This window comes from Elaeis guineensis, chromosome 1, assembly GCF_000442705.2.
Source record: "Elaeis guineensis isolate ETL-2024a chromosome 1, EG11, whole genome shotgun sequence".
Classification (NCBI taxonomy): Eukaryota; Viridiplantae; Streptophyta; class Magnoliopsida; order Arecales; family Arecaceae; genus Elaeis; species Elaeis guineensis.
This window is the reverse complement of record NC_025993.2, coordinates 24,412,395-24,431,603: the sequence shown is the minus strand read 5'-3', so window position 1 is coordinate 24,431,603 and position 19,209 is coordinate 24,412,395. Positions and strand designations below refer to the sequence as shown.

At 34.2% G+C, this 19,209-nt stretch overlaps 1 pseudogene; it reads left to right on the top strand.

Moving 5' to 3' along the window:
* Positions 1–13,896: 13,896 nt before the first annotated feature.
* On the top strand, positions 13,897–18,831 carry LOC140855807 (uncharacterized; annotated as a pseudogene).
* Positions 18,832–19,209: the final 378 nt, after the last annotated feature.

Here is a 19,209-nt window from a genome sequence, read left to right as displayed (position 1 = left end):
GATAAACAATATCTTATGCATTTCAGAAGAGAAGCCCTTTCTTTTGGCACTTGGTAATAAAGCAAAGCAAACTTCTGTTCAATCCAGTAATTTGAAATCTTTGATGCAATCAAGCTTGATATAGTTTTTATTTTTTGCAGCCCAATCAAAAATCAACTCATTGCCCATTGGTCACACACTATTCCTTTCAAATTGAAGTGCAAAAGATAGTTTTTTAATATAAAAATTCAAAGCAAGAAAGCAATTTTATAAAAATCAAAAAATATAATTCCTCTCTTAGTCCCTGTGACTATGTAAGGCCATGATGAGGCCCATGATTAGGATTGGAACCAAATCTAGCCCAATGATGTGAGACAAAATCATATTTAGCCATAGAATAGATATCCCAAAGAAACTCGTTGCTGAACACATGCTTCACTAGCGACCACCTCTGCCAATGGGGTCTGAATTGTTGTCAAAGTAGAAAGTAAGATCCAATATTTTTTCCACACCAACACCAAAATCAATTTTTAGCCATACATATATTATTATATTTCCAAATACTCATAAGCTTTCAAACATATTTCTATGATGATAAACCAATCAAAAAGGTTTCCTTGATATATTTCCATCTTGATAAATTAGACTAACATGTACAGCTAAAAAAATTATATGCTTAATCAATATTTAAAACTCATTACTTTATGTAAGATAAATCAAGCATAATATTTATTTCTTAGTCTTGGAATTTCTAAGAAATAACCAATTAAATTGAATTTCAAAATCAATTTCACTTTCATTTACAAACTATATATTTGAAACTAAGCAAGTAAAGATGATGGTTTCAATAAGAGTCATGATGAATATTCAATCATTAAATTTCTAATACAATATATAAATACCTTTATAAAATGTTATAATGAGGAAAGTACTTGTTTCATCCGAAGAGTAATTGAAAAAGATCCTTTCACCAAGAAAATATCGTGGCACATCACAGTCCTTGGTAATACAAACAACTATTTAATTAGCTAGAATCATAAGGCATTAAATTCAGGGCTCAAATTTGTAAGAGCACCATTAGATGGCATCCTTGAAAGAAGGCAACTGTTACAAATTACTCTAGTACCGAAATATGAGCCTCTATATTTTTCCCTAATCAAATACAATAAGATCTTAATTAAGTTTGTTTAGTTAGAAAATTTGATCAACTATGCATGAAAAGTTGCTTACAATAGATATACAAAACATTAACCTTTACCTATCAATATGGATTTTTTTAAACATATAGCATTCTATTGCAACATACGTAATAGGATAATTAATTCAAATAAAAATGCTAATAATTCTATAAGCAAATCTTCAGGACTTCCATCCTCCTCTTCTGTTTTTATATAAGAGCCCCTAGCTGCTTCTTCTAATTAAGGAAGAAAAGAGCCAAGAGTTAGACTTAAACATAAAAACGTTGTTGGAGAAGAGAAATGACTAGATCAAATAAATTTTAGAGAGAAACAAATAGAGAAGAAAGTTTACCATATGCAAGAGAAAGAAAGTAGGAGATGGAAAAGTAAAGACGGTGTCAGGGAGTAGGAGAGCGAGCTCAATCCAAGCGGGGGAGTAGAGGATAGAGAGGTATGTCAAGATAGAGAAGGCAACGAAGAAAAGGTGTAAGAAGCACGGGGCCGTGGAGGGGGGGAGATCGAAAGAGGCTATGGGTGGCATTATCTCACTAGTTTAAATGGGGCAGCCAACCAAGAAAATCCAGAGTCTTTCCACAAGAGTAGACTTTCTTCAAATTTTTGATTTGTTGAGCTCAAAGGCATCTGATAGAGTATCAATGAGTAAAAGCTTGAAGGGAATTTGAAGAAGAAGAAGAAAATGTAGCTCTATGCCTCTGCTCATCATCAATATTCAATTTCAATTCTAGTGATAACACGAGAAAAATTGACTTGCATAGTCATAGAAGCTTATGTTGGCTGCCAAGGAGCACATTAAGATTCTCTCCAACATAGTATTTACCATCATGAGCCAAATTAATCAGAAGAGCAACAGTCTTATTTGAGCCTAGTGCATTCATCCAATCCAAAGTAAACGTAAAGAGAAAACAAGAATTAAAAATAAAACCCTCAGGTGCACTTGGCCGACCGACATCACTAGGCAGTTAAAGATGCAAGTGGCCAACTGATCCTTTAAATGTATCCCAAACACAATATGGGCTTCTTATTGGTCATCAGAATTCCTAAGGAGGAGGAAATTGATGTAATAGGCGACTTTGGCCCAATGATAGTATACTGTCTTAGATGATGAGATCATCAGTAGATTAATTTGCATCATGTAACTTAATGTTTAGGATTCCACGGCCCAATAGATAAGGTGCCGATCTAGGAACCACAATTTTGGAGAATCTAGTAGAGTTGTATGTCTTAAAAGGTTAGATGTTGGGATGCATCGACCAACCATTTGATTAGACTTGGCTATTTTGTCTATCCTCTATATTTTTTTTGCTCCTTTATCTTTAAAATTAAAATTCATATTTCTTTTAAGTTAGTGACACTCAAATCTATTTGGCAAGATAATTCTTATCTTTTTTGAATTATGGGGGGATAGAACTTAATAATTTTTAAATAATTTTAGCCAATGATGGTACTTGTAGTACCTCTAGCAGCTTCCATAGCTTTGCATATTCACGACTGGTTCATATTACAACCAAACACAAGTGCCCCCTTTAATCTTGTAAAAATATATGTATTTTAAAATAAAAAAAAGCTTACTTAATTTCACCATTGGAAGAGTCTAAACTCCTTTTATGATGTACCTAATACCCCCATACCTTTGCACATTTGCCATATCACAGCTCTCCACATGTACCTAATATTTTCAGAATCGGATTGGAATGGAAAAAAAAAATTAGAGGCCAATCAGATGGCCCAATCAATTGATTCGTGATATCAACATGACATAACAAAATATTATATATAATTTTTATAATAAAATAAATAAAAATTAATATTATATTAGATGTTGTAAAATAAAGTCTTAATCTCAGTAGATCGGAAACTTCTGACGGCTCCACTAGAGATTAATAAAAAAGAGTGGTCTGGATTTGGGATACAAGTTTCCAAGTACCAAAACTCTTCACCGCCCTCCATCCCCCCTCCCTACGTGACCTCTCCGCTGCCTCCCTCTACATCCACTTGGAGTTCCCCTTCTCTCTCCGCCGCCTCCTCCGCCACCTAACCCCCTTCGCCCCCTCCTCCGTCGTCCCCACACCCCTCGACCATATCTTCGTCCATCCCACCGACTTCCCCAATGACCTCCTCTCCCTCCTCACCGCCGTCGATGCCCTCCTCATCGCCGTCTCCTCAGCCTCCTAACCCCCTTCGCCCCCTCCTCCGTCATCCCCACACCCCTTGACCATATCTTCGTCCGTCTCGCCCACTCCCTCGACGACCTCCTCTCCCTCCTCACTGTCATCGATGTCCTCCTATCCCGGCCCCCGTCCGCCCTTGCCGTCCGCATCCTCATTGTCGACTCCATTGCCATCCGATTCCATTTAGGTGAGGATGCACATTTAGGCTTTAGATCCCACTCCCAAGGAGGCAGACTCGGTGGCGCTGGTCTGGCATGCAACATCGACGAGTTTGGGGCTCTGGGCAGCAACGACGAACAGAAAGTCGAGGACATGAAAATTATATACGGAGCGGAATACCCTTATACCTAATACCCAGTGGCTGTGCTATCCGACCCATGATCCGGTCGGTTTATCACGGGCCGATTGTTTCACTAGATCTTCATAGTTTTTTACAGGTTGAAACCATACTGGGTCATGTCTGAGCTCTGGATTGGAATTAAAAGTGATCCCCGATCCGATCAATCGTCTTAGCCAGTCCGGTTCTGAAAATACTGCATGTACCATATATTTAATCATATATTTTTACTCCTAAATTTTATATAAATATAAATATTATATTTATATTAATATAAATATAATATTAATATATTATAATATAACATCAGATCATAATAATTTATTGTGTCAATATAATACTGATATATATTAATATTATGTTAATATAATATTATTATTTTAATATAATAAATTTATTAATATAGATATAAATATAATATTATATTAATATTAATATTATATTAATATTAATAAAAATATATATTAGTGTAAATAATAAAATATAATAAATATTATTATATTATATTATATTTATATAAATATTAGGATAATATTAATATAATATGATATCACCATTCAGTATTTCATCCTAAAAAAGTACCATCACTTTTCATCTTATAAAAAGTGCTAAAATCTATCTCCTCCATGAATTTTTACTTTCCGTAAAATATGAAAAATGACTTCCCATATAAAGAGTTTTTTTTTCTTAAAACTTCAACCAAACAAGAATAATCTCTTCAAACTAACCACTTCTTCCTTCCACTTTCCATCAACCAAATGTAAGATTGAAATCGGATCGGATATCACAATATCCATATCTATATTTATTTTGTCTGATGAATAAAAATATGGATACGGATATTATTCGGATGTAATAATTCATATCTATATTTGTTTTAAATGGATATAGATACAATTCAGACACTGAAAGTATGGATATAATTATATATATTACTTAAATAATTAAATTTTATAACTACATAATTAAAGATATTATTAAATAAATAATCAATCAAGTTAATAATATATTTATATAACAATATATATTTTTTAAAAATGAATAAGTACTATATAAAATTTTATAGAATTATATATAGATTCAAATATTCGTATATAAATCGGATAGTTGTCTATTCATATCCATATCCATTTTTTTTTATAGAAATGAATACGAATATTAGTTGGATCCTTAAATTTCTATCTATATCCGAATTAATTTGAATACGAAGATAAATTTGAATAAATAATATTCATATTATTTTCACTCCTAATCAAACAAGTCCATATATATATTTTAAAATAAAATAAAATAAGCCTATCTAATTTCACCGTTAGAAGAGTCTAGACTCTTTTACATGATATGCGTAGCGGCTCCTACGCCTTCCCACATTTGCCGCATCACAGCTATCCATGTGTACCTCTTTCATCTATTTCCCACACTTTCTCGCGTTTATCTCAGGCTCATTTTACAAACACTTACATGTACCCCTCTTTCACCATGGGATGATTCTAGAGTCGCTCATATGATGTGCCTAGCCGCTTCCACACCTTCCCTAGTTCACCGCTAGCCATATCACAACAATCCACGTGTCTCTCACATTTTCAAAAACATATGTGCTTAGAAATAAAAGAAAATATCTTTAATAATTAAAAGATTCTAGACTTTCTTACATGATGCCCCTAGCAGCTCCACACCTCCTCAGCGCTGGCCTATATCACAACCATCCACATGCGCCCTCTCATCTTCACAAATATATATATACTTCAAAAATTAAAAGAATATTTACCTAATAAGACCACTGGATGACTATACATGCTGGAATGATGTGCTGAATAGTATACCCTACTCATCTTTTGAATATATATATATATATATATATATATATATATATATATATATATATATATATATATATATATATATAAAGAATAAAACAAAACAATGACCATGGGATCAATAGCACTCACGATCAAATCTCCTTATTTTGACAAATATTGAATTAGAGCATCTTTTCTATCATCCTTCAATCTTAATTAGTTTTGCATTCATTAATCATCTTATTTGCCATCAGTTATACAAATATTACTATAGAAATCAAATATAAAAATACAATAGAAATATACTAATAAAATATTAGTATAATATAATGATCTGCACGAGATATTTGTAGGATACATTATTAATGCAAAAAATTATTAATATCAATACACATTAAAATATCAATATACATTAAGTAAATATGACTATTAATAATATCATTAATTTATATACTAATTTAGTGGTACCAATGAAAAATTCTTTATTTAATATATTTTAATAATCTAATAAGCTTTTTGTTAATGTTATATTATTGTGAACCACATTAGATAAGAGCCTTACTTATCATCAAAATAAAGAACTCTTTTGATAATGTTATAAATATAGACATCCACACGAATCTACCTAAGCAATGTGCAGGATGTGATTTTTTTCTCTTATTTCTATTTATTCTTGAAATGCAATATAAAATAGGTGACAGAAAGAAAACGTAATATAATAAATATAAGAGCATAATTACTTCTAAATTAAATTTTCAATATTAGAATTATGATATGCTATCACAATATGAAATTCTAATAGTATATGAATATCTATCTATGTAGTAAAACATATATTATTATATAATAATAAGATCATTATCCAACATATTTATCATAAGAAATTGAATAGTATTGTATCTAGAGATATTTAAATATAATATGGTGGCTGGTCTTAACAGCCCAAATTAATATCCAATTAATAAATACTAGGCGGAATCAAAGAGCCCCAATAGATTTGGCTCATATCTGGACTAAATTTTGATACGATAAAACTAAAGCAGGCTTAGTCTTGCTTGGTGCGACCAGTAATTAAACCCAGACATAGGCTAGGTTCAGCCTAACGTTCAACCCATAGGTGAGATCAACCATGGGCCTGACTTAGCCAATCAACATCTGTATGCAGTTAAGGATACAAATTGTTGCATCTGGTTTGCTTGCACACATCACAAACACAACATGGGCTTCTTATAAGCTTTTTCAAGTTATGTTAAAGAATATTGGCCATTAGATCTCTTTAAGTGGAGGAAATTGAGACATAATATGATGGCTTTGGCTCAATGTAGACATGCTGTCTCATATAGATGATGTGATCACAAGTAGATTAATTTGTGTCATTGATCTTAATGTTTGGGACTTCATGGCCCAGTGGAGAGCCTAGTGGAGTAGTATGTTTTAAATTAGATGAAGGGATGCATGGACCAACCATTTAATCAAACTTTGCTTTATTTATTGTTTTTGCTCTTTTATCTTTAACATTAAAATTCATATTTCTTTAAATTTAGTGACACATAAAATCCATCCTTTTTGATTATTGGAGAAAAGTACTTAATAATTTTCACAGAGTAAATAATACTTTACCATGCCATGCCTATAATTAATCTTTCATGTCGTGAAAAAGCAAGGTTTTAAATAATGGTGTTACAATTATCAGAAAAGTTTCCACCACCGCCCATTGTATTATATACATAATAATGTGTGGAAAAATAACTACTACTGTAATGCATGATTAATGTTCATAACAATCTATTATATCCAAATAATGCTCGCATTATTTACTTGTACTTTTTTCTAATTTAAATTTAAATTTTTAAATTTAAATTTTATATTAAAACTTTCTCTAAAAGTTGTCGTATGATCTAGAAATAATACTTTTTTTGAAAAGTGAAGGAAAAAATGTAGTTATTTTCCCATCATTGTTCATTAAAATATTGTTAGAATAACTATAATCATTATTAAATATTAAAAGTTTGAAATGCTAGTGTTTGCGGCACATAACCATCATGATGACCTTATACCAGCCGATAACGGTCTGAGTGGGGCCCCAGTCTAATACCATAACACATTAGTTAAAATCTTGACAAGAGGGCCATTTATTAATAATTGCTAGACTATTTTCTCCTTTTTGTTTTCTTTTTTTCAGATAAGTGAGAGAAGTCTTGCTGTAGGAGAGGAATGAGATACTTACAAACCTATGATTTTTTTTACTAAAAAATTTTTGAAAGATTGAATATTTTGAAAAATAATACTACTTGAGACCGAGCCTTTGACCTCTCAGCTCCAAACAGGAAAGTGCAACCATGGAGCTCAAGCTCAGATGACTTGCTAGGTGTCCTAAAATGATTAGATTAATTGCCATAATTCATATGTGACATTTTGATATGATAGTATCATAGGTTAGTTTTGGCAACCAATATTAATTTCACACGTGCTACTGCCCATGGGACTTAGGCTGGTTAATATTGGAAGGGTCAAGCCAAAAGAGTCATCAACTTTTGGTCATTTGTTAATTTGGGGTTGGATTAGGTCACAACATGGAAAATGAAGATACGATCTTGAATAATCATGATATCTATAATTTGACCCAACCTTGCCTCATCTTTTATAAAAGTTAGTTCAAATCAAGTGTTAATCAATGTTGAGGTTGGCCAGATCCAACTGGTTGGAGAGCCATGTAACCTAGATTTTGCCGGACAATAATTTAGATTCGGGTTGAATCTTTAATGAGAAAGTCTGTGCATCGGATGTGGTGCAGTACAAATACACCACCCCACCTTACTAGGCTACATAGCCATCGTTCTTCAATGCGCATTTAATTCTTGTAGTTTTGCTTTTTTATTTGAAATTTTAAATGACAAAAAAATTCTATTTTTTTTGAAAAAATTATGATATTCTGTAATATATCATGATATCCTGCGGTCAAATTATGAATTCTTATGCAACAGTAAATCATAATTTGGCCCTAGGATGTCATAAAGATAAGAATGGAGGAGTATTTTTGTTATTTAAAAATTTCATAAATTTTCAATGATAAAAATATCCTATTGTAAATTTTCAATGATAAAAATTTTCATAAATTTTCAATGATAAATTTTCAATGATAAAAATTTTCATAAATTTTCAATAATAAATATTTTTATAAATTTTTAATTATAATTTTTGGAAGAAAATTATGACTTCCTATTGTATAAAAAATTATAATTTAACTGCAAGATATCATAATATAATCACAGGATGTTATAATTTTTTCAAAAGAGAAAAGGTATTTTCGTCATTCAAAATTTCAAACGAAAAAATAGAAATGCAAGCATTAAATACGTATTGAAATATGGTAGTTATGTGATCCAATAAGATGGGATGATGTATTTTAGTTACACCATATGTAGGACAAAGAATTATTCATCTTTAACAACGAGCGTTCAAGCCCAATGCCAAGCAATCATGATGCCTAAAAATTGGACCATCCTGACCAAATATTTATGGTCAGGAGAAACTCTTTCTGCACTGCGGACAGTGCAGTTCGGCCACACTACCCATGGTGATTGGTCGGCACATGGGCTCAGAGAAAAAAAAAATTCCTCGGGGCTAATGCTAGAGCCCATGCACCAATCAATCACTGCAAGCGGTGTGCGCCGAGCTGCACCGCCTACAGTGCAGAAAGAATTAATGGTGGTTTTATTGGATGGTGCTCTGAACTTAATATTTGGAGGGCCCAGTCCATTTACAGCGACAAATCTAGATTTCTACACATAATAACCCATTTTCGGTTCTGCTTCCTGCTCTCTAGTTTGCTTCTCATTTCTATTACAACATGTCTAATCTACAACTCATGTGCATTGTACGGACATCATAATCTACAACTAGACACTTTGAGTGACTATCCATCCATGAGCTATCTATATTTTCTGCACTAATAAATATTATGTAAGTCCATGCCCCCACCTAAAGTAGATCACAATCACCATGTCCAGAGTCCTAAGAATCAGCTAAACCCAAGTAAACCCTATTGCAAAACTCATTATGGACCAAGGATTAGCTTATCTAAATTTTTTCACTCGGTGGTCTTTATTTGTTAGTCTTCATCTCACTTTTGGTGGCTAAAGAAAATGTCCAAAGATATGTGTGTTCTTAAGTCAGTTTTGTCACTTAGTCTGGTGTTGTTTGCTCGATTTGTATGTCATGACCTAGGCTTCCCCAGCACACTCTATGAGACTCGTTATTTCATCTCAACAATAGGCTAAATATTTTATTCAAGTGCATTAAGCATACGCTCATCCAAACATTAGTTTGTTTCATTCTTTATCTGATCATTGAGGATGACTCGATCTCAATTGTGATTTGTATCTAAAGGCATGTGTGGGGTGACGCCACCCATCCCCTTTTGTAGGACATATCAACTTCATTGACCAATTGTGCAAACTTCATTATTAGGCATATCTTTCAAGAGATGAACATGACAGCTAACGGAATGACTGCTTTTATCGTGGAACACTTTTGGATGTCGTTTTGGACTACGATGAGAAAGATCTCAAGCCATTGAGGGATATTTATTTTCTGATTCTTCTAAATATATTCACACAAAAATTGTATGAATGATCTGTCCTATTAAAAAAATAATAAATTAAAAAAAATCAGAATGATATGCCACTAGTACAAAAGAAGACGAACCTGCTATCTATATCGTTACAAAAGATGGACACAAGATAGATCTAAAAGAAATAGTTACATAAAGGATAATAAGAATGGTTTTAAAAACAAAGCTAAAGTGCACCAAAAGCTTAGTACTAGTTTCATGGAAGCATGTTAGAGAGCTTTAGATGCTATATTAGACACCACATAAGTATGGCAGCAAGGTATGGTTATGGTCATTTGAACTTCCAGAACCTACTAGAATCAAGAAGTAGATGCATGGAAATTGATCTGCGATTATTTATGCATTGTTTTGGCATTGTTTGCAAAGCATGCTTGGTAGGAAAATAGCATACAGAGCCCTAAATCAAGTAGGGAAGATTGCCTTTCTCCTTGGTCCATACTGAAGTAGCTAGTCCATAGATTTAGGAGGGTCATATTACTTTCTCCTTGGTCCGTAAAATTTGATAAAAAGCACATCGTGTGACATTTGGGTGTGGACTTAACCCCATTAACTGGGATGGACTTGTCCTCCATTTGACAAGATGGGGATGGAAGTCAACACCTCCACCATGCCCTCCATCAGCCCATTATCACCTCCTCCCCCAATTCCCTCGTACCTGGAGGATGGTACATCCACCATAGCCATATGCCTTCCCCTCAGTCTATCATGTGCTCCTCTTCTGCCTCCCTCTTCTTGCTTCTTGCTCTTTCGATAAAGACAATCATGCATGCATAAATCATAAATTTTCTAAACATAATGTATAAATCATTCTTGTCAGATATTCATGTCATGTTTCAAAATATTACTCATGGATATTCATGCTAAGATCACTTTATATCCATGACATCGTCATATTTTGTAATCGACAGAATTCTTGTTTCATATGCTAATTTTGTACCCATTGGTAGGGCCATGTTTCTTGTAGATACTAGCTCCAAATGTTAATTTTCTCAATTTTAGAAATTCATTCATAGCTATCTAAGAGCCTTTAAAATCTTTATATCTTTCCTTAAACTATATATATACATAGATAGAAAAAATAATAAAATTTATACTTTATAAATATGTTAGTTTATAAAATATATTCATGAAATCAATGGTTATAATAAAACATACTTTTTCATATCTTATATGCTGGTCCTTATTTTATGAAAAATATGAGTCCATCAGCACTAGATGATTTGCATGAAAAGTATGAAAATTTGAAAATAAATATGGAGTGTAAGATCCATTTACCTCATTTGTATTAGATCTTCAAACTTTATTAGAAAAATTATATTATCCTATTTAAATATTAAATTATAATTAATTTTTTTAATTAATTTAATAAAATTAAATAATAAAAGGAGGTCATTAATCAGGTGATCGATCCGATAAACCATCTGGGTACCAAGTAGTTCGGGGTCTTTTTGTTGGGATCAACACGGATTCTTAAAAGAGGAAGGCATGAGTCGATTCTAGAGTTCTTAGGTCTTCTTAGAGAGAAAAAATGGGTGAAGAAAGAGAAAATAGAGAGAAAAAGTGAAGAGAAAATTTTCATATCTCTCAAAAGAGAAATCCATGATCAAAATCAACAGAGGTCATGTCAAGATGCTCAATAAATCGAGGTTAATAGTGATTAGATGCTATGAATTTCTAGCAAGAACTGGGTGGGATCCGACCTGCTGCATGGATCTCCAAGTAATTTCAGATCTCTTTGAAAAGATCATCTTACATTCATACTGGGGTCCAGGGATTAGATAGAGAGAGAAACCCCAAAGGGAGAGGAGAGAAATAAGAGAGAGAAAGAAAAGAGAGAGAGAGCTCTTCTATCTCTTTCATATTTTTCTTTTCTTCCTTTTCTTCTCTTCTTTTCTTCATTTCTTTTCTTTTTTCTTTTCTTGGCCAAACAAGGGAGGGATATAGGTGTGGGCTGGTGCTCCAGTGGGGTGCAATGACATAATCGAAGGACCAACAACGGCAGCCGATATTGGTGGGGTAGGAGACAACCAGCGGCACGAATCAACCAATAGAAAATCATAGAAGGCCCAAAAAGAGAGGATCTAGGGCTTCTCTTTATTTTTGGCCATCGACCTTTCGCTGACGGTCATGGACTTACTATGGAGGGTTGTCGGGAGGCTAGGGCACTCGACTTCAAGGGATGATGATTTTTGTAGCTGGAAAAAGCAAAAGAAAAGCCGAAAAGTTATACGATTCTTTCTTTGTGATTTTTCAGCAAGATCGATGCCCGGCAATGGTGTCAAATGCCACAGGAAGACGAAAAAGAGAGAGAGGTGGGATCGATGTTTACCTTGAACTCCGGTGGCATCTCCAGCTCCAATTTTCGATGGACATAGGTTTAGGAAAATCGACAAAAATGAGGAAGAAAGAGATAGAGAAAGAAGAGAGGAGGGCCAATGTTCATCGTGATATGCATTGGAGGGGGGAGGAGGAGATTTATAGGAGATTTTCTATGATTTTTGACAGCCCTAGGAGATCAATTTCAAGCTAGATTCGATCAGGAAGAAGATGGGAGCCTTCATTCCTTGTTTTTTTTTTTGTGGAGCCACTTTGACATTTGTGCAGCTAATTTGGATCAGGTTATCACATGGTCCTTATTCAAGTGTAGTAGTATGTGAAAGGGCATAATCACTTGTTGATTAAGACTGGTTGGCCTAGAGCTAGGATTACAAAAATGAACACCAATAAAAAATATAAAAGATAATCATGGAAGAGAAGAAAATGTTAGACAGAGTAAAATTATATTTGTTTAAAAGAACTCGGCTTTGCCCTCATGGCACTTTAGAGAATGCCACAAAATGATAAAGAAAAGAAAGTTGAAAAGCCTCTCACCCAAAGGGCTCAGAAGACACCTCCCCTCTCTGGCGTCCCGCCTTTTTTTCAATTTGCTTTTTTCATTAAGACACACCTCCCTCTTCCCTTTAGAAAACACCTCATGCTCCATTAAGAAAAAAGAACATTTTTTTAGTAGAATATTTTTTCAATTCCACAACAAAAATTCGACAAGTCCCACACTAAAAGATGAAACCTAGTTTTGTTTAGTCTAAGGCTCGCTTTGACTAACTTATACTGGCACCAAGTTAGATACTTGATTTTGGTCTCTTCACTGACCTTCATACGGTACATTCAAATATTACTCCTCTTAAATTGTAGTTAAAGATGGACTAATTGGTTTATGGACATCTAGAGTCCACGGTTGGTAAGCCATCCTTCTTCGAGAGTCTATTCTATTTTGAAAAAACTTTTGGTTAGGAGTGGAAAGCTCCCAATAGCTTTTCTCCAACGGAAAAGTCCTATATGGGTCATGATGAGTGTTTTTCTTCCAAGTAGACTTGGACTTGTTTGTTGTGCATTTTGTCGGGGCATTTGGAAAGCTATAAGATGAAGTTTCTATCATAAAACTTTTTTCTCCTCAACGAGTGGATTCTAGGTCTAAATTAATTGTTCCCCACGTTATATTTATGTTTCTCTCTTCTCTCGAGATGCTCTCCTGACTTAGATTTTTTTTTTCCACACTTGTTTTTCCATTCTTTATTTTATTCCCACTTGTATGTTCTCCCACTCTATGTATTAGTCTTCACTTATTCAATTTAATAATTACTTTAGGTAGGGGACCACGTCCAATCTCTTTTCAGAAAACAACATGGAAGACTTGGAATTGAATGGAAGACTTGATCGCATACCCAGACTTCCATGCCCCTATGGTTTTGTACGAATTATGCAAGCATGAGACATGAAGCAAATGTGCGTCAGACAATTATCTTACAACCTTCACTCTATATGAGGAATTGCTACCAGTTTGTTTCTTGCTCAAGGCTAACAAATTTGTTATAGACTTCATTGATTGTAGTCCTATGCAACTGCGGCCCCAAATTTGGATGCCCTTTAGAGGAGTATGAAGCTTTGTTAAAATTCAAATCTTCTCTCCTTCACTACAACAACTCTTCACTATCGACATGGGGAAGAGGGAGGGACTGTTGCCTCTGGGAGAGAGTGAGCTGCAACAACAGCACACAACAAGTGTCAAAGCTCATGCTATCGAGCCTTCTAGAATATGATCAACTTCAGGATTGGCGATTGAATTTCGGCATTTTTTCCTCCTTTCATGAGCTCCAATAGCTTAACTTGTCCTACAATCAAATTGCAAGATCGTTATCACAAATAGGTTAGTCTCGCCCTCATCCTAATTGTTTTTCCAATTTCTTTTAGTCTATTCATATTTTCTATCATCTTGTCATAAATATTTGATTTGAATTCATTTTCTTTGGAAACTTCGTATTTGACAGATATGTCAGAATTGAGAAAGTTGGAAATCCTTGATCTCGGCTATAACAGGCTCACTAGAAATATTCCATTATCTTTCAAAAACCTATCTTCACTTAGTGTCTTGCATCTAGAAGAAAACTTGTTAAATGGCACACTTAATGTGGAGGTAATAATTTACAAAGTCATATGTAACCATTTCTGTATCATGAGACCATTAACATATTGATTATAGTTTATATATTGTCTTTTTAGTTTATGTTATATAGCTGCTCCTTCATTGAACTTGTTTCTCTAAATTTTTCAGCCTAGTCATATGTTCTATCCTCTTGTTGTAGATATTTCTCATTTAGATTCTCTTCCTTTGGAAACCTTATATTTGGCAGCTATATCAGGATTGAGAAAGTTGAAAATCCTTGATCTCTTCTATAACAGACTCAATGGAACTATTCTACTATCTCTTAGAAATTTATCTTCACTCAGTGTCCTGAATCTAGGAGCCAACATGCTAATGGGCACACTTGATATGGAAGGTAATAATTTATAGACTGCAATTATTTCTCTTTCACAAGATCATGAATATATTAAGTATAATGGTTTATATTATCTTCTTAGTTTATATCAGCCTTCCCCTCATCCAACTTGTTTTTCTAATTTGTTTAGCTGATTCATATTTTCCCATCTTCTTGTTGTAAATATTTTTAACTTAACATTCTCTTGCTTTGAAAACTTTATATTTGACAGACATATCAGGATTTAGAAAATTAGAACTCCTTGATCTCAGCTTGAATGATCTCACTAGAACTATTCCATTATCTTTCAAAAATTTGTCATCTTTCAATGTCTTGAATCTTGAAGGCAACATGCTGTACGACGCACTTATTGGAGAAGGTAGTAACTTACAGGATCATCTGTAATTATTTTTATCATAAGACCACATTAGCAACTTGAGTATAATGGTTTATATATTGTCTTATTGGTTGATGTCTATTACTCTATATTTCAGGCCTGCTAGGATTGCACAAGCTTAGATTGCTTAATCTTGGAGAAAATCATCTCATTGGAGAATACCGATAGCTTTGGGAAATTTATCCTCCCTTAATTTCTTATATTTGTTCCAAAATAATCTAACAGGTTCAGTGCCTTCACAAGGTATAATTTTTATTCATTTGACTAAGAATTTACCATATTCCTTTTTTTTTTCTTTTGAGCTTAGACATTTCTCCATATTCAAGATAAAAAAAAAAAGGGGCCTATGCAAGTTGACTGATGGCTTGGCCAAGCGGAACCATTTTCCTAGTCTAAGCCATGTTTGGCCGAAGTCTATCTTGACTCAGCTAACTTGGTCAAATTAGAAAACTCATTAAATTCACATTCCCCAATTTAAATCATATGATATTTCTAAGTTGGCTTAGGAAGTTAAAATGAGTCTTAATTCATATCAGGCATTTACGCTAAGTTCACATCAGGCATATCCTCACTTTTAAAGTTATCTAGAATCAACAAGTGGAGCATATAAATTTTAAATGGATATTATTTTATCATAATTTTCAAATATTACTTCCTTGATTGGTCGGCAACTTTAACATTTTTTTTTAATTTATTCTATTTTTGCATTTCATTTATAGTATTTATTTAGCTTGCTCGACTCACCGGTGTTACCAAGTTGACTAACTGAAGTCAAAAAATTAGCAGTAAACAAGAATTGTGTCCCAAGTTTCCTAGCCTTGTTCATATTATGAGCAAAAGGTTTTATTCTTTTTTTAATTTTCTTCTTTTTTTTGCAGTGCTCAGTAGACTGCAGAACCTACGTGAGTTGGATCTATCTGACAACCAACTCAATGGAAGTCTTCCTTTATGTCTGCAGAAACTAGTTTCTCTTCAAAGTATGTATCTTTCTTACAACAACATGAAGGGTAATATTCCACCACGCATCTTTGAGAGTCTTGTTTCACTTGGGTCTTTAGATCTCTCAGGCAACTTATTTGATGGGCATTTCCCATTTTCCTCCTTTTGAAATCTTTCAAAGCCAGAACTCATTGACTTGTCAAAAGATGAGGAATTATTTATACATCTTGATAGTGGAAAGTTTGTTCCCTCCTTCCAGCGACAGTACCTCATCTTGTCACATTGTAATCTCGATGCGAACCCCCTCACAACACCGGCTTTACTTGCTTCCCAATATAGGTTACGAGTTCTTGATCTTTCCCACAGTAACTTGATAGGAAATTTTCCCCAATGGTTGTTCGAAAATCTAACCAGACTAGAAGTTCTGAACTTGAGAAATAACTCAATAATGGGTGCATTTCAATTGCCAAAGCATCTGAATATGAGCATATATGCACTTGATCTCTCCATGAATCTCCTCAGTGGACCAATTCCTACAGACATCGGCACAATATTTCCACATATGGTGGACCTGAATTTATCCTCAAATTACCTAACTGGAAATATCCCTTCATCACTGGGTAACATGAGTAATCTGACATACTTGGATTTGTCCAATAATTTTTTATACGGTGAAGTGCCAAATCACCTGATGATTGATTGCACTGAATTGTACACCTTGAAGCTTTCCAACAACAACTTGCATGGGAAGATGTTTGGTACAAATTATGGTCATGCTTCGCTTTCATGTATTTCTCTAGAGGGAAACAAATTTACTGGAACTTTGCCGAGCAATCTGTCAGAGTATCCACAATTATTTATATTGGATGTCCACAATAACCAATTATCGGGTATAATTCCAGACAGTATTGGAAATGTTTACTATCTAAGTTACCTCATCCTTGAAGGAAATCATTTCCATGGCCCAATACCGGATCATTTATGTAATCTAACAATGCTTCAAGTGTTAGACTTATCCCATAATAACCTATCCGGGTCATTACCGCATTGCTTCCAATCATCCGAACTAGTGTACGTCAAGTTTGCTGGGAATGCTTTAACAGGCATAATTCCAAATAGTTATCTCAATTTGTCACACCTTGTAGCATTGGATGTCAGTAATAACCAGCTTTCAGGCGAACTGCCAAGATCGATTGGAGACCAAATATCTTTGGAGATTCTTATTCTTAGCGAAAATTCTCTTGAAGGCCCGGTACCAATTGAGTTATGTAAACTGCAGTCTTTACACATTCTAGATCTTTCGCAAAATAATCTTTCAGGATCAATACCCTCTTGCATTGGCAAAATGCACTTCAGGAAACCTAATTCAGCACATACAGATTCATTTTACCTCGGGTCGGTGGGGTATCCTGGTCCTTGGGAAGTCAATACAGGTGCAGAGGTTTACACAGATGAGATAATTATTGTTGACCTCATCAGTAAAGGCCACTTATTCGCCTACAGAATAGATCATTTGCTTTTGATGTCTGCAATTGATTGTCAACAAACAAGTTGACAGGAAACATTCCACCAGAAATTGGAAATCTAGATGAGCTTGTACGTACAATTGAATCTATCGTACAATCAGCTCACAGGTCCAATCCCTGAAACTTTCTCAAAACTCAATCAAATCGAGAGCTTAGATATATCACACAATCAGTTAAGTGGTCTGATACCCTGGCAATTGACTCAACTACAGTTCTTGGAGGTCTTCTCCGTTGCTTACAATAACTTATCTGGATGTACGCCAGATTTCAAAAACCAATTTGCCACATTTAATGTGTGTAGCTATGAGGGTAATATGGGATTACATGGGCCGCCTCTTGAGAAGTCCTGCACATCTGACTCAAGTCCAAATGTGCCACCTGAAGTGGAAGAAAACCAAGATGATAGCAGTGTGGAGGATGACACCATCTTCTTTGCGATACTTGCAGCTTCCTTCATGGCTGGCTTTTGGGGATGTATTACTCTATTGTTATATTATCACACTGGGCAGCACATTCGCGGTATATTGGATGGTTATGTGGACTATTTGACTGAAAGGATTTTAATGGCAGTACATAAGCAAACTTTGGATGCAGCGGAATCACAAGTGAGCAAAACAATACCTTGTACATTAGCAAACTTTGGACGATATAGTTTTTCATGGCTTCTTCCCTAATTTTTATCTGCTTACCGGTCCTATGTATTTTCTTTTTGAATGATTATATCACTCATATTCTTTTCAACAATCAATTGTAGGTTGTGATCATGATACTTAAATACAATTCTATTCCACTGTCTCTATCCATTTATGGCCTACCACACTGTATGGCCATATAGCTTTAAAAAATTTTCTTCCAGACTCTTGAAATCAATGATTAAGATCCTGTAACAACCTTATCACTTATCAAGAAACCAGATCCTGCTTTGACATTTTCCTCTTACACAGACCATCAAAATTGATCTTCATTGTTCCAAGGGAGGGCAACCCCAACACAGAATGATTCTGGAGGTTATAGTTGTCATGAAGGGATGGGGTTCCTAGTGCGAAGTCTGAACATAGCTCCTATCTTGATAGGTTTTGTTATTATTCCATAGCTTGAGCCCTGGCATGTCTGGCAATCTTTTTGGTCCAATGAAATAACTCATTTCAGGTTGGTCACATGCTATTCCTTTAAAATTGAAGCGCAATTGCTACTTTTTAATATAAAACTTCTGACCAAGCAAACAATTTTATAAAAATCAAAAAATATAATTCCTCTCTTAGTCCATGTGACTACGTATGGCCATGATGAGGCCTATGATTAGGATTGGAACCAAATTTTTGTAGCCCTATGATGTAATCCCAAAATCATATTTAACCATGGAATAGATTATGCATGAAAAGATGCTCCTAATAGATATACAAAATATTAACCTTTAC